The 23,959-nt window shown below is 39.7% G+C and overlaps 1 long non-coding RNA gene across 2 annotated transcripts in view; it reads right to left on the bottom strand.

Moving 5' to 3' along the window:
• The window catches only part of LOC105704553 (uncharacterized), a 40,719-nt gene that overhangs the window by 4,728 nt on the left and 12,032 nt on the right, over positions 1-23,959 (bottom strand). Inside the window, exon 3 of one of the 2 annotated variants that reach the window (XR_010345317.1) lies at positions 8,684-8,795. The exons of the other annotated variant lie outside the window; for it this stretch is intronic. This is a non-coding gene — a long non-coding RNA (uncharacterized LOC105704553). The remainder of the gene's footprint in view (positions 1-8,683; positions 8,796-23,959) is intronic. 2 annotated transcript variants of the gene reach the window in all.

Raw genomic sequence — 23,959 nt, 5'->3', positions numbered from 1 at the left:
AGAAGCTGGTGTCTCTGAAAAAGGGTTATGCTAAGTAGAAGAGCTTGTATAGAACAGGATCTATTAGGGCTTATTGATTGAAAGGGATTTTCAGCAGGGTTGACATGAAAAGATTTGCATGTTTAAAAGACTATTCTGGGCCGGGCATCATGCCTCATGCCTATAGTCCCAACACTTTGGGAGGCCGAGGCGGGCAGATTGCCTGAGGTCAGGAGTTCAAGACCAGCCTGGCCAACATCACAAAACCCCATCTCTACAAAATATACAAAAATTATCAGGGCATGGTGGCAGGCACCTGTAATCCCAGCTACTTGGGAGGCTAAGACAGGAGAATCACTTGAACCCAGCAGGCAGAGGTTGCAGTGAGCTGAGATCACGCCACTGTACTCCAGCCTGGATAACAGAGCGAGACTCTGTCAAAAAAAAAAAAAAAAAAAAAAAAAGACTATCCTGGCTCTAATGGAGAACAAAATGGAGGGGAGCCATAACGGATTTAAAGAAGACACTGAGCAGGTTACTATTGGTGAGAGATGACGCCGCCTGTATGAAGTTGTGATAGTAAAAATGGATAAAAATGGATGGATGGGAAAGGCATAGGGGTGGTAAAATCAACAGTAACAAGTGTTGGATTGGACGTGGGATATGACTGTGCGGAATGGAAAAAGGATGACATCTGGCTTCCTGAGATACACAATTGATGTATGGTGAGGCTGTTTACTGAGATGAGGGACACTGGAAGAAAAAGATAGATTTAAGTGTCATATCATCACTTTGGTCTCAGATATGTTGAGTTTGAGGTACATGTGAGACACCAAATAGAGATACTGAGTAGTCAGTTGCATATATAAAGGGAAAGGTCTAAGACTGAGACGTAAATTTAGGTATCTTTGGTATACAGAGGATAATTTAATGGGGAAAGTTGTGATAGTTGGGCAAAGAGAGTAGAGGGTGAATAGAGAAAAGATCCTAGGACAGAGCCTTCAGAAACTGCCTTTTTTAAAGGCCAAGAGGAAAGAAGAATGAGTCTGCAATGGAGGCAGAGAAGAAGAATAGAAAGACAAGCCAGGAAGAGAGTGTGGCATTATGACATTGAAGGAAAAAAAGAATGTTTCAAGGAGAGAGTGATAAACAAGTTGACTAAGAAATTAAGCAAAAGAGGACTGATATCCATTGAATGTAGTGGCATGGAGGTAATGAATGAGCTTGCTGAGATGTTAAAAACGAATGGTATTATATCTCAAATAGAATAACCTGTGAGTTTTCATTTTTTACTTTTCTAGTCTTAATATTTATTCCTAGTAATCTTACTATTGTAATACCCTTAAAATTTACTGAAAATGATGCATACAATTTAAAAATCCTATAAACCTAAAAATGTCCTCTTAATAATAGAGTTTTATTCCATGAGATTCTGTTTCTTTGGCAGAATGATTTCTGGGAATTAAAGATACAAAAGCAAACATTACTCCATACCTACTGTGTGCCAGATGCTTTCACATATAAGTACCTTCTGTATCCTAATGCCAGTATTAACCATCCTAGATAAGTACTGATTACTAACAGTTTGAATTTCATAGCAGCTTGATTTCTAACAGTTTGAATTTGATTGGTAATAGTTTGAAATTCAGAGAAAATGGATTGGCACATGGGAATTTCTGGGTCCTCTTTCCAATATCACATCCCACCAAAGTTGGTATACCCCAACGTGAACTCTCATCTATACCCCACACTCAAATTACCTTCTCCTGTTTCCTTCTCTATTTTTATTAAAGGTAACTTGATCTGGAAACCCTTAAGATCTCAATCTACTTCTGCACACAGTAGACCTCAGGAACGTTCACTGTCACAGTCTGTCAATTCTTCTTGTATAATGTCTCTCAAATTTATCTCCCTTCTGTTCAGGAAATTTCGTACATAAACAAAATAGTCTTAATGGTTTTTCATCTCTGGTTTCTCTACATTATAAGAGAAACATTAAATAATATAATGGGCAGCATTCTTGATAATATCAAATCACAGAATTACTCCTCCCCAAGGTATTTTCTTGTATTAACCATCAAAAACAAACAAATGAATATATTATTTTTACACGTGGCCAAATAGTACTGTCTAGTTGTATAGATTTCTAGAATTCAATTTGAAGGCTGAATAAGTTTAGTGAAACCACAGGACTTAATGATTGTCAGGTTCCTTATGCAATTCTCCCTGACTTTTACCTGTATCAGTTGAGCCTTTTTTTTTTTTTTTTTGAGATGGAGTCTTGCTCTGTTACCCAGCCTGGAGTGCAATGGCACAATCTCGGCTCACTGAAATCTCTGTCTCCTGGGTTCAAGCAATTCTCCCACCTCAGCCTCCCGAATAGCTGGGATTACAGGTGCATGCCACCACATCTGGCTAATTTTTGTATTTTTAGTAGAAATGGAGTTTCACCCTGTTGGCCAGGCTGGTCTTGAACTCCTGACCTCAAGTGATCCACCTGCCTCAGCCTCTGAAAGTGCTGTGATTACAGGCAAAAGCCTGTATCTTATGTCATAATTGAGATCACTAGTGACAATAAGAAATTCGGGATTTCTATGCTGTCAACTAAAGAGTCATTTATATGCCCCAGATACTAGTGAGCAGCCAAAAAAAACATGAGTTGGTATTGTTGCCCACTGAAAGGAATATCTCACTTTACTAAGAAGGAGGATTTCATTGAGGGTTACGACAGTTCTCAAGTTGCAGCAACCGATGTGTTTAAATTGTGGAACTCTGTTGGAGCTCTGGAACTCCATGCAAACCATCATCAAAAAAAAAAAAAGTTGACCACCATTTCACAATGTATATGTGTATCAAAACACCATATCGTACACCACAAATATATAAAAGTTTTATTTGTCAATTTAAAAAAGTAGACCTCGGCTACTAAAACTGTGAGGTGGGAAAATACAGCGTACATGCTCAAGTGGCTCTATCAAAGAGGTATGAAGAGAAAGTTATTCCTCCCTTCCTTTTAAGCATAAACAAAATGCTACGTAAACAAAAATTGGGAATTACGGCTTGTTTTTTTTTTTTTTTTTTTACAGAAGTGCAATTATTTATCCTGAGATAGGTTTTTCTCACTATACGATGGACACACATCCAGTTCAACTGACACAGATATGATCATTTGTTTTTAATAGATGGGATAGTTTCATTGCAGGAATGTACCGATGTTATTCAACTATTTCTTTCCAGGTGGACATTTAGTTTGGTTTAAGTTTTTGACAGTACAAATAAAGCTAAAATAAACATTTCATATATATAAAAAGCAAAAACATACTTGTGAGGCTGGTATTATGCTCCTATTTCACAAAGGAGGAAAGAAGTTACCCCATAGCCAAACTGTCACAGCTACTCTTATTTCTACAGCAGACTGTAAAATATGCCCTCTTAGGTCCCTAAAAGCATTAATCTAACAGTCTGTCTAAATGTTTGGGGACATCTGTCAAAAATGACAATTTTGTTTTGCTCATTAGTGATATGAGTTGTTGCTCCTGAGAAAAATTAGCCAACAGGGTCAATTATTTTTTGAACATTTCCTTAAAAGTGATCATGGGACCATATTGTTGGAAGGAGGCTACATGTTCAGCTCTCTCTATCTCTCTCTCACTCTCTCTCTCTCTCTCTCTCACACACACACACACACACACACACACATACACCATTTAAGCTTAAAATGGGCAATTTAGATCATAATTATGTATTACGAAATTAATTTCAAATTTGATTTTGGGAAATAGAATTCCTCTATAGTCTAATTCTTGAGATATGCTGGATAAAGACTTTCTACACTCTTCATTTAATTTACTTTTATATTAAATTAAAATATCCAAATATTAAAATATAGTAACAATATTTTCTGAAGTAATTTCATTAGGATGTAACATATCTGCTGTGAAAAATCTGTCTTTTTTCAGCAGATATTATTGAGTACCTAATACATGTTGGGCTGTGCACATGGTTTTAACAGTGAAAAACAGTTTTGTTGCTTTGGAGTAGTTCACTGTTTACTGAAAAAGAGCATTATAAAATGTGTTATAAATGGAGGTAGCATTAAGAATTGGCCAGGTGCGATGGCTCACGCCTGTAATCCCAGTACTTTGGGAGGCTGAGGCGGGCAGATCATGTGGTCAGGAGTTTGAGGCCAACCTGGCCAATATGGTGAAACCCCATCTCTACTAAAAATGCAAAAATTAGCCAGGTATAGTGGCACGTGCCTGTAGTCCCACCTACTCGGGAGGCTGAGGCAGAAGAACTGCTTGAACCCGGGAGACAAAGGTTGCAGTGAGCTGAGATCACACCACTGCACTCCAGCCTGGGGGACAGAGCAAGACTCCATCTCAAAAAAAAAAAAAAAAAAAAGAAGAAGAATCATGGGAGAAAAATTGGTGATCCAACTTTGGAGGTTTCTAACAATTTCATAGGAGGTGTGCTATTTGATCTAAATGTTCTTAAATGTTGGAAAATACTAAGCTACCAAATTAGAGTCTAGAGGGACACATGCTAACATCATATATATAACATGGCCTAAAAGATGTTTATATTAGTCCATTCTCACGCTGCTAATAAAAACATCCCTGAGACTGGGTAATTTATAAAGCAAAGAGGTTTGGCCAGGCTCACACCTATAATATCAGCACTTTGGGGAGCCAAGGTGGGTGGATCACTTGAGACCAGGAGTTCAAGACCAGCCTGGCCAGCATGGTAAAACCCCATCTCTACTAAAAATGCAAAAATTAGCCAGGTGTAGTGATGCATGCCTATAGTTCCAGCTACTCAGTGGTTGAGGTGGGAGAATATCTTGAGTCTAGGAGTTCTAGACTGTAGTGACCTATGACTGTGACACTGAACCCCAGCCTGGGCAACAGAGTGAGACTCTGTCTCCAAAAAAAAAAAAAAGGAAAGAGGTTTAATTGACTCACAGTTCAGCATGGTTGGGGAGGCCTCAGGAAACTTACAATTATGGCAGAAGGGGAAGCAAACACATCCTTCTTCACATGGCGGCAGCAAGAAGTGTGAGTGCCCAGCTAAGGGGGGGAGCCCCTTATAAAACCATCAGATCCTGTGAGAACTAACTCACTATCACGAGAACAGGATGGGCGAAACCACCTCCATGATTCAATTCTCTCCACTTGGTCCCTCCCACGACACGTGGGGATTGTGAAAACTCAAGATAAGATCTGGGTGGCGACACACGCAAACCGTATCACTGTTTATAGGAAATTAAAAGCCGATAAAAGAAGTGAAGCTGTTATTACCAAAGTGTACAGGAGAACAAAATAGAATGTTAATAATGGAATATCTGATAAAAGTAAGAAACCTATATGCATAGCTGATTGAAAAAAAAGCTAGAACAGCTTGATGGCCTAAATACATATAAGTCAAATGGAAAAAGAAGTCAGGCATGGTAGTATATACCTGTAGTTCCAGCTATTCAGGAGGCTGAGGTGGGATCACTTGAGGCCAGGAGTTCAAGGCTGCAGTGCACTATGAAAGCACTTGTGAGTAGCCACTCACTCCAGCCTGGGCAACATAGTGAGACCTGTCAGAAGGAAGGAAGGGAGGGAAGGAGGGAAAGAAAGAGAAAGGAATGAAAGAACAGAAGGAAAGAAGGAGGGAGGGAGGGAGGGAGAGAGGGCACGGTGGCTGACGCCTGTAATACTGCACATTGGGAGGCAGAGGTGGGTGAGAGTTCAAGCTCAAGGGAGAGAGTTGAGGTCAAGAGTTCAAGACCAGCCTAGCCAACATGGTGAAACCCCGTCTCTACTAAAAATACAAAAATTAGCCCGGCATGGTGGTGCGTGCCTGTAGTCACAGCTACTCAGGAGGCTGAGGCAGGAAAATTGCTTGAACCTGGGAGGTTGAGGTTGCAGCGAGCCGAGATTGCACCACTGCACTCCAGCCTGGGCAACAGAGCAAAACTCCATCTCAAAAAGAAAAAAAAAGAAAGAAAACACAAATGGAAATAAATTCTCCATTTTTTTCTCAATTTATTCAGATTTGCTCAAAGTTCAGGACTATAAACAAAATCCAACCATATATAAATAAATCTATCTAAAATATGTTCAATATATTCATTCATTTTTCAAAATCTAGTAATGTTTGAGAGAAGTTTAAATGACACCTATTATCTATCAAACCTTCAATGGCTCAAAGACTAAATCATGAGAAATTTTCATTCATATATGAAAACTTTTTCTTCCAGTCATATTCGTTGCATATAAGTCAATTTTTAAAATTACTAGATATTTTAATACCTTTATTAGAGATGTAAATGATAAAAGACCAGATTGTAGGACTTTATGGATCCCCCTAAAAATGCCCTCATAACATAAACTAAGACAAATTGTTTAAAATTACTTACGTATCATAATTTTTTTGGAGACAGGGTCTCTGCCACTGAGGCTGGAGTGCTATGGTAGGATCATAACTCACTGTAGCCTCAAACTCCGAGGCTTATGTGATCCTCCTCTTTCAGCTTCCCAAAGTGCTAGGATTGCAGGTGTGAGCCACTGCATCTGGCCTAATATTTAAATTTTTAAACAGCTAATTTTTTTAAGTCTCTGGATATCTTTATTTTAGTGGAAGATAATTGTTATCACTAAGTGAACATTTTAAATAAGTGTTATCATTTATTGCATGCTTACTCTGTGTCATGAGTGTTCTATATATTTTATAGATGTTTTATTTTCTTTTATTTATGTACTTATTTTTTAGAGCAGGGTCTCACTTTGTCACCCAGGCTGAAGTATAGCCTAGACCTCCTAGGCTTAAGTAATCCTCCTGCCTCAGTCTCCCGCATAGCTGGGGCTACAGGCATGTTCCCCAATGCCTGGCTAATATTTAAATTTTTTTCAGAGATGGGGGGGGTCTCACCTTGGGGGTTGCTCAGGCTGATCTTGAACTCCTGAACTCAAGCGATCCTCCTGCCTCAGCCTCTCAAAATAGCATGAACCACTGTGCCCAGCCCATTTTATTTTTTTAAAAGTTACACATTCACAAGTACAATCAAAAGTTGAAAAGGAATACACAGTGAAAATTTTTTGGCCACGCAACTACCCAAATTCATGAAGTTTAGTGCTACCATTTTCTGTGATTATACAGCAAATATGTAAATGTATATGTATCACCTACTTGCCTCTCATTTTTGCACTGTTTTATACTTTGCTTCTTCCAGTTAACACGATATCTTGACACTATCCCATGTCATAACATAAATATTTCCTCATTCTTTTTTCTGGCGTGGTTCAGGTTGAGTGTCAGAGTCTATTTAGTGTTGTTATAAAGAAAAACCTGAAGCTGAGTAATTTATTTTATTTTATTTTATTTTTCTTTTGAGACGAGGTCACTCAAGCTGGAGTGCAGTAGCATGATCACGGATCACTGCAGCCTCTACCTCCCAGGATCAAGCAATCCTCCTGTCTCAGGCTCCCTTGTAGCTGGGACCATGGGCATGTATCATAGTAGTAGCTAATTTTTTTATTTTTTATTTTTTTGTGGAGACAGGGTCTCACTTTGTTGCCCAGGCTCATCTTGAACTCCTGGACTCAAGGATCCACCTGCCTCAGCCCCTCAGAATGCTAGGACTGTAGGCATGAGCCACCGTGCCTAGAGCTGGGTAATTTATAAAGAAAAAAAAGATTTATTTGGCTCATGATTCTGATATCTGAAAAAGTTCATGATTGTGAATCTGCATCTGGTAAGGGCTACGGGCTGCTTCCACTCATAGAAGAATGGGAAGGGGAGCCGACGTGTGCAGAGATCAAGAGAGAAAGAGGAGGTGCCAGGTCCTTTTTAACAACCAGCTCTTGTGGGAACCAAGAGAGTGAAAATTGATTCACTCCTCCCCCTGGGAGGTTGGGGGGATTAATCCATTCATGAGGGATCCACTGCAAGGCCCAAACACCTTGCATTAGGCCCCACCTCTAACATTGGGAATCAAATGTCAACATGGGGTTTAGTGGAACAAACTTCCAAACCATAGCATTGAGTAGCTCTAAGCCAAAAATCTGAAATCTGAAATGCTCCTAAATTCGAAACTTTTTGAGGACTCACATGCCACAAGTGGAAAATTCCATGCCTGGCCTCATGTGACAGGTTGCCGTCAAAACACAGTCAAAACTTTGTTTCATGCACAGAACTGTTAAAAATATTGTATAAAATTACTTTCAGGCTATCTGTATAAAGCATACATGAAATATAAATGAATTTTGTGTTTAGAGTTAAGTCCCAAGATATCTCATCATGTATATGCAAAATTCCAAAATTCAAAAATATTCAAATCTGAAACATGTCTGTTCCCAAGAATTATGGATAAGGGATTCTCAACCTGTAGTTGATTGCATAAGCCCATCAAAACAGCCCTTATAGACGGAGATTGAGGTTGTTTCCATACCTTCCCTACCATAACAGTATTACAGTAAATATCCACATATAGGTATCAATTCACTCATCTGTTCGAGAAATTCTAGCAAGAGGAATTGCTGGTTGTAAAGTATGTATGTGAGCCAAGCACAGAGGCTCAAGCCTATAATCCCAACACTTTGGGAGGCTGAGGTGGGCAGATCTCTTGATAGCAGGAGTTCAAGATCAGCCTGGGCAACATGGCAAAACCCTGTCTCTATATAAAATACAAAAATTAGCCAGGCGTGGTAGTACATACCTGTAGTCCCAGCTACTGGGGAGGTCGAGATGGGAGGATCACTTGAGCCCGGGAGGTCAAGGTTCCAATGAGCCGTGCCTCTGCACTGCACCCTGGGCAACAGAGTGAGACCCTGTTTCATAAATAAATTAATTAATTTAATTAAAAAATAAAGTATGTGGGTTTTAATTTTATTTTTTTATTTTTATTATTATTATTTTTTTTGAGACGGAGTTTCGCTCGCTCTTATTACCCAGGCTGGAGTGCAATGGCGCGATCTCAGCTCACCGCAACCTCCGCCTCCCGGGTTCAGGCAATTCTCCTGCCTCAGCCTCCTGAGTAGCAGGGATTACAGGCACGCGCCACCATGCCCAGCTAATTTTTTTTTTTGTATTTTTAGTAGAGACGGGGCGTGGGCTTTAATTTTTGATAAATATTACCAACTGTCTTAGGTAATGTCTACACTAATTTATACTCCCCTAAGCAATGCATGAGAGTACCTATCTCCACCAGACTCTTACCAACAAATGTATTTTTAAGCTTTTTGATCTTTGCTAATAATATTCAGTGGAAATGCCTTAGCAATGATGCTCTAAATAGATAGTGTCACTAATCTCTATAATAGTAAGTACTATTATTATGATCATTTTACATATGAAAAAAATTAAGGCTTACAGAGGTTAGGTAACTAGCTAAAATCATTCAGAGAAAAGTAGAAGAATTCAGATTGTACTCCTGTTTGTGTCTTAAAACAACTGCTAAACATTATTTCCATTAAGAAATACAGTCAAATAGCCTCAAAATGTAAATTGAATTTCTCATAATTACTTTTAATGATCCAAAACTATTTCAGAAAGTTCAGCAAGATTTTACAGCCTCTTCATGTTCTTATCAGTATAATCACCACTGAACAATAGATGTGTGTCCTCGTTTAAAAAGCAGGCTAGTAGATAGATGCCAGGTGAACTGCCTATAATGGTCTCATATGATATCACCAATTTGAAAATTGTATTCCATCCTGCAAAGCTTCAGCCCTCATTCTCCACACCCAGTGGCTCTGTCTCAGTTAGTTAAGCACAGATGGATAAAATGATACAATTTAAGTAAAACTTCATTAAGCCTAGAATGCTGAAATCACAACCGTCTGGAAATCTAAAAGCTAACGTGAGGATTGCAAGATGATTATCCACAGTTCAAGATGATTTGCAAATATTAAGGTGTTATCTTCATTGAATGGAGATAGCATCAGTCTGCAAAACAAACAACCAAAAACTATGAGACCATTCTTTGCCACCCTTTGACAGTATTGGAGAGAATGTGCGTGGGGTGGAGAACTAATTATATCAGAATCATGTGCTCACAACATCTCAAGCTACAATTTGGAGACATTATCCATGCATTTTCTGGGTGTGAGCTTCCAGCTCTTTACAGGTTTGACTTGTTTGCAGCTCTCAGTGGCATGCAGTAGGGCTCTGCCAGAACAGGTTTCACAAAGAGAAAATGCTGGTACCTCAACTTCAGCTCACAACCACTAAATTCTGCCTTTCATTCTGCATTTCATGTCAATGGAGAAAACAGTGGAGTATCCAATAAACGGTATGGCGACAAATGGGTGGCCATATGGGAAAAAAATTAAAGTTAGAAGTCTATTTCACACCTTGTACTAAAATGAATTCCAGATAGATAAAAAGATATAAATATGTTTAAAAGCTCGATGAAAAAAATATATATATATGTCTCAGGTGGGAGAGGACTTTCAAAGTATAATACTCAGAACACATAAAAGAAAATATGAATAAATTAGACTTCCAATTAAAAAAATTCTGCATAGAAAAACCTCCCATAAATAAAGTCAAAGACAAATGACAAACTAGGAAAATTTTATTACAACTCATATCACAGACCAAGTGCTTATTTCCCTAATGTACAAAGAGCTTCTACAAATAAGAGAAACACCAATATCCTCAGAAAAGTGAGCCTGGGATATGAGTTTACAGTTTTCAGACATGGAAATACAAACGGCTCTCACACTCCCTCAGAAGGATTGCTAATTAAAACTACATGGTGACTGTCAAAAATTCAACAGTTAGTAGCTTCAATTGGTCAATCTATGGGGGAAACTTACATGCTCATACATTAATGAGCATGGTAATGGTAATTTGGCAATATTTATCAAAACACAAATGCTGGCAAAGAATGGGAAGATTGAGAAAAGTAATAATAAAAATTAAAATAAAAAAGAAACACAAATGCTATACCTATCGATGCCTCACTTGTGCTTTTAGGGGGAATGTAGTTTTAAAGAGGGTGGTTGGGAAAGGACAAACCCCGAAGGAAGTGAGGAAGGTTCAGGGAAGGACAGCCCAAGCAGAACACCGAATACTAAGGCCTGAGTTGAGAACAGCGCACGGCCTGTGCTAGAAACAAGAGTAGCTGGAGTGGAATAAGTGAAGAAGGAGAATATTGGCAGGTATGTCAGGGAAATATTAGTAGGGCAGGACGTGGAAGGTCTACTAAGTCATTTTAAAGGCTTTGGCTTTTACTCTAAGCAGACAGAATATCACTGGAGCATTTTGAGCAGAGGAGTAACCTCAGGTAATCTACATTTGTAAAAGAGCACTTTACTGCTGTGATAAGAACAAAGCAGAGAACAATTAGGAGGCTTTGGTATGAGGTAAGAGGTGACAGTGGACTGAATCAAGATGACAGTAGTAGAGGTGGTGAGAAAGGACCAGATTTAGGGTAGGTTTTGAAAGCAGAGTCACCTGAATTTGCTGACAGATTGGATATAGGTCCAGAGAAAAAGAGTCTAGAATGACTGTAAGATTTTTGGCCTGAAAAACTGGAAAGACAGAGTTGCCGCCAGCTAAAATGAAGCAAACTAAGAGGAGCAGATTTGGAAGGAAGTCAGGTATTAAATGATTAATGTGATCAATCTGAGACGCTTGTTAGACATTCAAATGGATATATCAAAGAAACAGTTTGGTTATATGAATTCTGATTTCTTGGGTGAGATCCAGGCTGAAGCTACATATTAAGAAGTCAGCCCGTATAGGGGCCAGGCATGGTGGCTCATGCCTGTAATCCCAGCACTTTGGGAGGCAGAAGTTCGAGACCAGCCAGGGAAACATGACAAAACCCCATCTTTACAAAACATACAAAAATTAGTCAGGTGTGGTGGCACTCACCTGTGGTCCCAGCTACTTGGGAGGCTGAGGTGGGAGGATCATCTGAGCTTGGGAAGTTGAAGCTGCAGTGAGTCCCGCGATCATGCCACTGCACTGCAGCCTGGGTGACAGAGTGAGACCCTGTCTCAAAACAACAACAACAACAAAATGCCAAAATCGGAATTCAGCATGTATAAACGGTTATTAAAGCCTGAGAACTAGATGATGAGGTCACCATGGAGTCAATGCAGATGGAAAGGAAAAGAGAATAAAAACTAATCTGAGAGCATGCCACCATTTAGAGGTAGGACTCATAAAGAGGAGCCAGCGGGAAAAGAGATTGACAGGGAGCAAAAAATGAGGTAAAAGTGAAACAACAAAGTGTGGTGGCCTGTAAGTCTAACAATAATGAAACCCACCAATGTGGAGAAAGTGATTAATAGTGTCAAATACTGCTGATGGATTGAGGAAGACGAGGGTTGAGGACAGACCATTAGATTTAGCAGCACGGGTCACTAACAAACTTGAAAACGCACATAGCTTTAGAGAGAGCAGCAGTCGAGGTTGCAGGAAGAGAAGAATGATACCTTTCCTCCCCATCATAAGGGTCACAGCTGACATTCCTATAGCGAAACACAGGTTAACAGGAGAAAAACATAACAGAATCATATAATCAAAGTTTTACATGACACAAGAGCCTTCAGAAATGAAGCCCTAAAGACCTGGGAAAACTATTTTCATGTGTAGATTCAACAAAGAATGGACAGCCATGTAGAAATGTGATTAGACCAAAGTGTATGCTCTAATAGTAACAGACTAAGAGGGGATATCGAGCAAGGCCTATCTGTTCAGATTCTTCTTGGCCTCTCTGCATATTGTTTCTTCCTCTTGGTGTGGGGCAGGACCCCTCTGGAGCAAGAATCTTCCAGGAAGGAGAGAGAAGGAGGAAGGGAGAGAGTAACCTTTCTAGGTTTTATGGCTTGCTTTTGGGGACAGGAGTTCTCATTTCTGTGAACCACTTTGGGGAAGAGAATTCTGGTTTCCATGACTTGCTTTTGGAGAGAAACTGGGGTGAGAGACAGGAGAATAGAAGAATATCAGAAGACCTTGCTTCTGAGGCCTTCAAATCTCCTTTCGTTCATACATAGCATGACAAAATGCCATACCTTGGGGGTATCCTGTTCTGAGTCCCCACATGGTGAAAGCATGACGGGAATGAAGTCAAGAGAGGAGAGAATCAAGTGTCTAGATATAACTACCAATTCACAGGAAATATAGAAGAAAGACGAACATGTTAAACAAAACCATGAAGCTGCAAGCAGCCAAATCCAGGATGTGGGAACTTCTACAGGAAAAACGATCTGTTTTTTTTTTTAAACAAATCATATAAATGGCATGAAAACATTGGGGAGGAATACTGTTAGAGATGACAAAAGACTTAAAAAACATATCAGCCAAATACAATGTGTTTAAAGGCTGATTTGAGCAAATCTACATAAAAAAGAAGTTTTTGAAACAATCTAGGAAATTTAAAACCCAGTTGTATATTTATTTAGATTTGTTAGATATGATAACTGCTGTTGTGACTGACATTTTAAAAAGTCATTATCTGTTAGAGATGTGTATTGTAGTATTTACAGGTAAAATAATATGATGTCTGGGATTTGCTATGAAATACTTCAGAAAACAGACAAAGGCAAGGTTGTCAGAATAAAAATAATCTTTAGAAAATGTAGGGAAGGAGAGTAAATGACATAAGCTTGATACAATGTTTCTAATTGTTTAAACTGGATAATGATATACAAGGCTCATTATCCTGTCTCTCTACCTTTGTGTGTGCTTGAAAAATATATATATATTTTTTTGAAACAGGGTCTTACTCAGTGGCCCAGGCTGGAGTGCAGTAGCGTGATCATGACTCACTGCAGTCTCGATCTGCTGGGTTAAAGTGATCCTCCCACCTCAGCATGCTGAATAGCTGGGACTACAAGTGTGCACCACCACACCCAGCTAATGTTTAAATTTCTTTATAGAGACAGAGTGTCACCATGTTGCCCAGGCCACTCTCAAACTCCCGGCCTCAAGCCATCTACCCACCTCAGCCTTTCAAAGCGCTGAGGTTACAGGTGTGGGCCATCATGCCTAGCCAAACATTTTTTAAATAGTTCTTTTTACAACAAAAGAAACTATCATCAGAATGGACAGGCAACCTACAGAATGGGAGAAAATTTTTGCAATCTATCCATCTGACAAAGGGCTAATATCCAGAATCTACAAGGAACTTAAACAAATTTACAAGAAAAAAACAACCCCATCAAAAAGTGGGTGAAGGAAATGAACAGACGCCTCTCAAAAGAAGACATTTATGCGGCCAGCAAACATATGAAAAAAAGCTCATCATCACTGGTCATTAGAGAAATTCAAATCAAAACTATAAAGAGATACCATCTCACACCAGTTAGAATAGTGATCATTAAAAAGTCAGGAAACAACAGATGCTGGAGAGGATGTGGAGAAATAGGAACACTTTTACACTGATGGTGGGAGTGTAAATTAGTTCAACCATTGTGGAAGACAATGTGGTGATTCTTCAAGGGTCTAGAACCAGAAATACTGAGCATTTGACCGAGCAATCCCATTACTGGGTATGTACCCAAAAGATTATAAATCATTCTATTATAAAGACACATGCATATGTATATTTATTGCAGCACTCTTCACAAAAGCAATGACTTGGAACCAACCCAAATGCCCATCAATGATAGACTCCATCAACAAAATGTGGCACATATACACCATGGAATACTATGCAGCCATAAAGAAGGATGAGTTCATGTCCTTTGCAGGGACATGGATGAAGCTGGAAACCATAATTCATAGCAAACTAACACAGGAACAGAAAACCAAACACCGAATGTTCTCACTTATAAGTAGGAGTTGAACAGTAAGAACACATGGACATGGGGGTTGGGGGAAACCTCACATACTGGGGCCTGTTGCAGGGTGGGAGGGCTAGAAGACGGATAGGTCCTTTACAGATGACAACTGTTTCTCTTACCCTGTGCTGGCATTCAGACTGCTGTCATCCCACTTCTGTGTGGAGAAAAGAGGTGGCCTCAGAATTTCTGGAAAGACCTCACTCCTCCCTACCCCAAATACTCACAGCCTTGCCAACATTATCTACCTGCAACCATCAGGATTATTCACCTTATCCCTTTATCCCTGTTTACATCAATGCTACAAGAAGCCGTGGACTCCCAGAGCACCCTCCCTTACTCCAGTCCCCACATGGCTGTATAATCTCATTTGGTTCCCTTCTCTACTCTCAAAACATTCTCCCACCTCTACTCTCAAAACATTTCCTGTACTCACTCTAATGCTTGCTTTGTCCTCAGCAAAGCTCCTACAGCCTCTCCACCAGCTCTGTGAAGGTTGTCTTCTCTGCCTTGCTGGACCCAAAACCTGAATCTCCCCTAGATGAGAGCTTCCCCTGCAGCGCCCTCTACGAGTGGCTGTTTCCTCTGTTATATCTACGTGACATTGGCCTGGAGATGGGGTGAGGGTTCCTTTCGCACCTTATTTTCACTCTTCAACCGCTCCTCCTCCCTAAAAATCTCCAGCTTTGAATCTCACGGCATCAGTTGATACCACCTACTATCCCTCGTGGTCACTTGCCCTCATTTCTCAGATGTTAGCAGCTTAGTGTGGGGTCACTCTCCCCAGCAGTACACATAGCATAAATCTAAGGAATTCTAATATCCAGAAGGGTCAGCCTTCATGTCTTAACCTCAATTCCTTCACCTCCCTCCTTCCTGTGATTTGGCCTTTCACCCTATATCAGACACTCACTGTGAGATCATACCGTAGACTTTGACATAATCAATAACAGTAACTCCATATTCCCCATGTCTCATACTCCCACCCCAGCCATTCTTTCACCATTGACGTCTACCATACATAATTCTACTACCTTTATGCTATGCCTCCTTATTTTCAGATCCTCACATTCATTGTTGCTTAGTATAAATCCCTTGGTCAACTGTAAACACTCCCTGGCAGAGACTTATAGTTGTTCACAAAAATTCATCTCTCCTTCCTCAAAAATGATAGAATTGTAGCTAAGCACATAGTTAACCATACATATTAAATTTCCCGGGCTTCCTTGCATTTAAGTGTAGCCATCAGACTAAAATTTTGCCAGTAGAATATAAACCGAAGTAATATGTAGCACCTGCAGGTTAGGCCTATAAAGCAAGGGCTTCCTTTTCAAGCTTTTCTTCCACCTCCTGGTAACTGGTAAAGGATGTGCCTGCCACCCAGTTTCTATGATTCAAATAGGAAAATGCACTAGGATATGGAAGAGAAACAAGACGGAAAGACGGACCCTCCAGTCCCTAAATGATTCTTTGAAGATGAGACCCAATGACCTGAAATGGTCACTTTTGACTGTTGCTTGAAGTAGAAATAAACATCTGTGTGGAGATGTACATATCACGTAGATATAACAGAGGAAACAGCCACTCGTAGAGGGCGCTGCAGGGGAAGCTCTCATCTAGGGGAGATTCAGGTTTTGGGTCCAGCAAGGCAGAGAAGACAACCTTCACAGAGCTGGTGGAGAGGCTGTAGGAGCTTTGCTGAGGACAAAGCAAGCATTAGAGTGAGCACAGGAAATGTTTTGAGAGTAGAGGTGGGAGAATGTTTTGAGAGTAGAGAAGGGAACCAAATGAGATTATACAGCCATGTGGGGACTGGAGTAAGAGAGGGTGCTCTGGGAGTCCACGGCTTCTTGTAGCATTGATGTAAACAGGGATAAAGGGATAAGGTGAATAATCCTGACGGTTGCAGGTAGATAATGTTGGCAAGGCTGTGAGTATTTGGGGTAGGGAGGAGTGAGGTCTTTCCAGAAATTCTGAGGCCACCTCTTTTCTCCACACAGAAGTGGGATGACAGCAGTCTGAATGCCAGCACAGGGTAAGAGAAACAGTTGTCATCTGTAAAGGACGTATCTCTCTTGAAGAAATGTAGGACTCTCCTCAGATTTCTGGGTTAAAGCTTCTGATGTTTTCTAGAGGTTTCTTCCCAACCGACCGAGTAACAAGGAAGCCCACAGGATGAGCAACACAAGATCAGTTCTTTCCCAGCACTCAGGCTCTGCTCACTAAGTCATGGCAGAAGTCTCTTAGGAGTGGGGAGAAATTCCTGTCCAAATGGATTCCTGCTGCCTGCAGAGTCATCTTCTGCTTTCAGTCTCTAACTTCAGAACGGAGGGTCTGTTCTTTGCTGGTGTAACCTTCATAAGGTCTCAAAAACGTATCTTCCATTCCTCTTCATACATACACATGCATTTATGCATGTAAGTGTGCATGCATGAGCAGAGAATCCGAGCCCACTTCCTAGCTGATGGCCAACATCCACAAAGGTGGTATGAACTGAAAGAAGGATGGGCACACTGCAGTGACGATATTCATCTAGGCAACCGACTAAGTGTTAGGGGATGAGACAATAGAAGAAGTGTACAGAAGAGCCCCGTCAAAAATCCCTTCACTACCCCACATACCAGGTAGTCTTTGGGTTTAACACATTTCTTATTTAAAAGGCAATTTAAATCTGTGACATTCAGGAGGCATACATCTTTTTTAAAAGAACACTTTGGTTTATCCTTGTATCATTCCATGGAAATAGTATTTCAAAAGGCCTCACAGTTAAAAAAAAAAGTTGACATTTTTTTCTCAAAGTTTGAAGAAATTAGAAGCATATATTTATCTCCTCTGGATCTTCTCTGAGAGAATCCACGTTGTGAGAATTTGTCTAACATCCAAGTCATTTTTTTTCCTCTTTAGATCTGCCCTATGGAATAACTAAGCCACAATTTATTATCCATTTGTGAGGGATTATAATTCTTTTGAGGCTTTTCCTGGCAAACCCCCCAGATTCTTCCTGTTGCATTTCTAGTTTATGAATCAAGCCTTTCATTTATTTATTTATTCAACAAGTATTTCTTTCCTTAGCAACCAGTCTAGCATGGCTTTATCCTAGGCACTTACGAGGTTATAAGGGCAATCCATTCCCAATCCTTCAAGAGTTTACAGTCTATTTGGCAATGACAAGAAAGAAAGAGAAAAGAAAAAAGGAAGGAAGCAAGAAAGAGAGAGAGGGAAAAAAATACATCTAAAGTAATTAAAATACATGTGATCATAAATTCAAAAAGAAATATGTGAAATCCATGAAAACTATAAAACATTATTGTGGGACATGAGAAAAAGCTTGTAAAATGGAGAGACTTACTGGGTTCCTGGATGAGAAGAATCATTATGGAATGGTATCAAATATGCTGAAATTAACCTAAAATCTAATTTATTTTAATAAATACTCCAACGCAAAATTTAAAAACTTGATGAGTCAATCATAAAAACTACTAGGAAAGATATTTAGGAGCCAAAAAAATTTTTTTTGAAAGAGAATAGCCAGCAATCCTGCTTGTAGGTATATATTCAAAAGAACTGACATCAGTATGTTGAAGAGATGTCTGCACTCCCATGTTCATTGCAGCACTATTCACAATAGCCAAGATATGGAATCAACTTAAGTGTCCATCAATAAAATGGATGAAGAAAATGTCGTACATATACACAATGGAATACTATTCAGCCTTAAAGAAAGAAGGAAATTCTGTTATTTACAACATAGATAAACCTGGATGGAGGACATTATGCAAGTGAAATAAGTCAGGCACAAAGAGACAAATACCACCTGTTCTCATTTTTATGTGGAATCTAAAAAAGTGGAACTCATAGAAACAGGGAGTAGTTACCAGAGATTGGGGGTAGAATGTCGGATGGGACAGGGAGATGTTGACTAAAGTATACAAAGTTTCACTTAGGAGGAATAAGTTTTCGAGATGTATTGCATACACAATTACTACTGCTAAGAATAATGTATTGTATATTTCAAAATTGCAAAAAAAAATTTTAAATGCTATTACTACAAAAAAATAAGCATATGAGGTGATGGATAAGTTTGACATAATCATTCCATAATGCATAAAAACATCAAAACACCACATAGTGCCCCATATATATACAATTATTGTCAATTAAAAATAAAAATTTGAATTAGAAAAACAGGAAAAAAATGGCAAAGAGTAAGTGAAAAATTTGCCCTAACAGATATCAAAATACCTTATAAGCCTATAATTATTAAAGCATTACAATAACTGCTTTAAAAAAGACTCAAAAAAGAACAGAAAATCTGCTTAAAACAATTGGAAGTTAATGCTAACTTTTAATGAGGAGTTTTCATATGCTGGATGCTAATCTAACTTTTTTTTTTTTTTTCCTGTGAGCAACATGGCTGTTTATTCATCTGGGTGCAGGCGGGCTGAGGCCGAAAAGGGTGTCAGCGAAGGGCGGTGGGACAGGAGTTTTTTGTTTGTTTGTTTGTTTGTTTGTTTGTTTGAGACAGAGTTTTGCTCTTGTTACCCAGGCTGGAGTGCAATGGCGCGATCTCAGCTCACTGCAACCTCTGCCTCCTGGATTCAGGCAATTCTCCTGCCCCAGCCTCTTGAGTAGCTGGGATTACAGGCACGCGCCACCATGCCCAGCTAATTTTTTGTATTTTTAGTAGAGACGGGGTTTCACCATGTTGACCAGGATGGTCTCAATCTCTTGACCTCGTGATCTACCCGCCTCGGCCTCCCAAAGTGCTGGGATTACAGGCGTGAGCCACCGCGCCCGGCCAGGAGTTGGTTTTATAGGTTGCAGGGGAGGCAGTGGAAAGTTACAAAAGTTGCAGTTGGTGGTTTTTTACAAGCTGGGAAGGGATTACAGGTTTGCAAGCTGGGAAGGGGTCATAGGGTCTGGAGTCACGAGGTTGGCCAAGCTCAATTACAAAGTCCAGTGGCGTTATCAGTTGAGGCTGTTCATTGGTGACCCCCGGGCGCAGGGTCCCATGCTTATAGTCCTCCAGCAGCTGCACAGCCTCTCTGAGACGTCTCTCAGTGACAAAGAGTGTGCGAGGGTCGATGATATCCAAGAAGTGCCTGGAAGCGGCCATAGAAGGATGTCTGCTGGAAGCGAGGTTTGCCCGGTTGGAAAGGAGGTGCCTGAAGCGGCCATAGAAGGATGTCTGCTGGAAGCGAGGTTTGCCCGGTTGGAAAGGAGGTGCATCACTCGACGCGCTAGTGGCACTAGCTGCCGCCACCGGTGTTGTAGTCGCTGTATCCGCCACGGCCCTAATCTAATTTTTGATGATAGAACATGGTGTTTTTTTCAGTTTTCAATTTTTAATTTTTGTAGATACTTAGGTGTATATATTTATGGGGGACATGAGATACTTTTTTTTTGAGATAGAGTTTCGCTCTTGTTGCCCAGGTTACAGTGCAATGGCATGATCTCGGCTCACTGCAACCTCTGCCTCCCAGGTTCGAGTGATTCTCCTGTCTCAACCTCCTGAGTAGCTGGGATTACAGGTGTCTACCACCACATCCGGCTACTTTTTGTGTTTTAGTAGAGATGAGGTTTTACCGTGTTGGCTAGGCTGATCTCAAATTCCTGACCTCAGGTGATCCACCCACCTCAGCCTCTTAAAGTGCTGGATTTACAGGTGTTTTGAGTCACCATGCCCAGCTGAGATACTTTCATATAGTGTTCAATGAATAATAATCACATCAGAGTAAATGGGGAGAATATGGTGATTTAAAATACATTTTGGAAGAAAAAATTACAATTACATGCTGCTACAAACTCCTTCCATTTTCACCTACTTATTTATGTGGATAATGTTTCTTAACATTTTCAACTATTAAAATTAAAAATATAAATTAATATTGAACCTGTCTCATTCTTGCAATGTAATCTTCATTCATAAGAGTGAATAAATTAAATTTAGCTCCATCTCTCATTGAGAACAATGCAATTTTGTTTATGTTTAAGAATTACAAATTTGAGGCTGGGCACAGTGGCTCACGCCTGTAATCCCAGCATTTTGGGAGGCTGAGGCAGGAGGATTGCTTGAGCCCAGGAGTTTGAGACCAGCCTGGGCAACATACTGAGACCTCATCTCTAAAAAAATATTTTTTTAAAAGTTAGATGTGACGGTGCACACTTGTTGTCCCAGCTACTCGAGAGGCTGAGGTGGTAGAATCACATGAACCCAGGAGTTCAAGGCTGCAATGAACTGTGATTGCACTACTGCACTCCAGCCTGGGTAACAGAGCAAGAAAAAAAAAAAACTGGGGAGGATACTACTACTTCTTTCAGAGGGTTGTTGCCGGGGTTAAAGGAAATATGAGATACACGCAAGAAAAATGCTTAGAATAAGGTCTGAGATCAGTAAGTGCTATGCATGGGATTGCTATTACATTTAAGAAATGGTATACCACTTTGGAGGCCAAGGCGGGCGGATCACCTGAGGTCAGGAGTTCAAGACCAGCCTGACCAACATGGTGAGAACCCATCTTAAAAATAAATAAATAAATAAATAAAAAGAAAAAAAGAAAAGAAATGGTATACCACACCTAAGAATGTCAGAGATGACATATGAATGAGGGACCTCTGATATGTGAATTAGTACATAATCAGCTTAAATACTAATAATGGTCATGCTATATGTTACTGTTCATTCAACAAATATTAACTTGTCACTTGCCTGGTTTGTACTTTTCTACGTGATATATCTTCTTTTAAAAATGTTTTATACTTTTCATTTCCACAAAAATAAAAGTTAATTTCTCAAATTTCTTAATGTATTAGAGTTTATTAAAAATGAATCAAAATTTAATACCTTCCATTTTGGATTTCATGCCAGAAATAAATCACATTTTGCTATATATCGAAATCACATCTTACTAACTCCTATAATCTTTTACAAAGACAAAAACAAATTTTTAAAGGTTGAAAAAAGCTGGGCATAATGGAACATGCCTGTAATCTCAGCTACTTGGGAAGCTGAGGCAGGAGGGTTGCTTAGTCCAGGGATTTGAGACCAGCCTGGGCAAAATGGCAAGACCTAGTCACTATTAAATTTTCTTTTTTAAGTGTTGAAAACATTTGGGAGAGACGGGCTTGCATCATAAAATTACTAAAATGTTGACTAAATGTATGCAATTGGCAAAATATCTGCATTAAACTTTTCTAGTTGGACTGTAGTACTTTTTTTTTTTTTTTTGAGACGGAGGCTGGATATGTTGCCAGGCTGGAGTGCAGTGGCGCGATCTCGGCTCACTGCAACTTCCACCTCCCAGGTTCAAGCAATTCTCCTGCCTCAGCCTCCCATGTAGCTGGGACTACAGGCATGCACTACCACGCCCAGCTAACTTTTGTATTTTTTAGTACAGATGGGATTTCACCATGTTGGTCTGGATGGTCTCGATCTCTTGACCTCATGATCTACCCCCCTTGGCCTCCCAAATTGCTGGGATTACAGGTGTGAGCCACTGGGGCTGTAGTACTTTTAAGTGACAGTTATAACCATTTAAAATATTACTGAATAACCACATATGAACATTTTTTTCAACTGAATATAATTTAGCTGCAGGGTTGGTCAACACCATGATAGGTAACAATGGATTCTTCCTAACTTTTTCAAGCCCCTAGATTTCTAGTCAACATATTGCAAGTAGTAATGCACTGGTATTCACCATAGCAATATACTAAGCAATGGACTGAAAATTTAGCCAATGCTTTCTAGTCTACATCATTTAATGAATTTTAAGTGTTTAGCTCAATATAACAATAATTAGCTCTGTTTTTGATCTTAAATAATTAACAGAATCTCAATTATTCTTGGATAAAGGCAGGCAAGCAGGAGGCAGAGAACAGTAATTTTTAAACTTGTTTAGGTTTGAGCCATCATAAGAGAATTTGAAAAATTATGAACTCTCTTCAAAAAGCTGCACATTCCTACAATACTTTGTATACAGTTTGAGGGATCTGAGTGCTGTTTCTCAAAGTATCATTCATAGACCATCTGCTTCCAAATTTCTTGAGGTTCTAGTTAAAAGTTCAGATTCCTGAGCAGCACTACAGATTTACCAGATTGGCCCAGAAATAGGATTTTTAACAATGTCCACAGATGAGATTATTTTAAGATAGACTGTACTTTTTTTTATCAAAGAAGAATGCACAAATAGCACATTCATATGTAACATTTTAAAAGTCAAATAGTACAAAAAGGATTGTACTTTAAAAAAAAACAATAGTCAAGCTGGGTGCAGTGACTCGTGCCTGTAATACCAAGAAGGTAAGAGGATCGCTTGAACCCAGGAGTTTGAGACCAGCTTGGGCAATATAGTTGATACCCTGTTTTTACCAAAAAATTTTAAAAATTAGCAGGGTGTGGTGGTATGTGCCTGTGGTTTCAGCTACTTGGAAGCCTGAGGTGGAAGGATCACTTGAGCCCTGGAGGTCGAGGCTGCAGTGAGGCATGATTGCGCCATTGCACTCCATCCTGGGAGGTAGAGCAAGACCCTGTTTCAAAAACAAAGCAAAAGCAAGTCTCCTACTGCAGTCTTTCCCATACCCAATCCCAGCCCTACAGGTTACCACTTTCAACTTTTCTAGCTAATTTCTCTGATATTTTTACCCTATATCTTTAAAAAAAAGTATATGCTCATATCACTATGTAGTGATTAGCCAATTTTATTCCTTGTCCACTGACTTCCCGCCATGGTGAATAAACACTAGGATCTTGCTACCCTATACTAACTTCACTTTCTTACCCCCATGTCCCACTATAGTTGTATATAACTTTTGTTAAATAAATAATTAACATTAATTATTAAGACAATGTATTGCTCAGAGCCAGATAACGCATTGCAACCTCTTTTTGTGCATAAGCTTTCATTTTGCTCTGAAATTAGTTAACTGCCTCATTGCATCATTTGGTTTTCCATTTACCTACTGTTAATTTTTTTCCCAGTGTTCCAGTATCTTTGCATATGCTTATCAATGATTTTTTTTTTTTTTTTTTTGAGACAGAGTATTGATCTGTCATCACCAGGCTGAAGTGCAGTGGTGCAATCTCGGCTCACTGTAATCTCCACCTCCCGTGTTCAAGCAATTCTTCTGCCTCAGCCTCCCGAGTAGCTGGGATTACTGGCGTGCACCACCACATCCAGCTAATTTTTTGTATT

This window comes from Aotus nancymaae, unplaced genomic scaffold (genome assembly GCF_030222135.1).
Source record: "Aotus nancymaae isolate 86718 unplaced genomic scaffold, 86718_ANA_hifiasm-v0.15.2.pri h1tg000033l, whole genome shotgun sequence".
Lineage (NCBI taxonomy): Eukaryota > Metazoa > Chordata > Mammalia > Primates > Aotidae > Aotus > Aotus nancymaae.
This window is presented reverse-complemented; position numbering and strand designations above follow the sequence as displayed.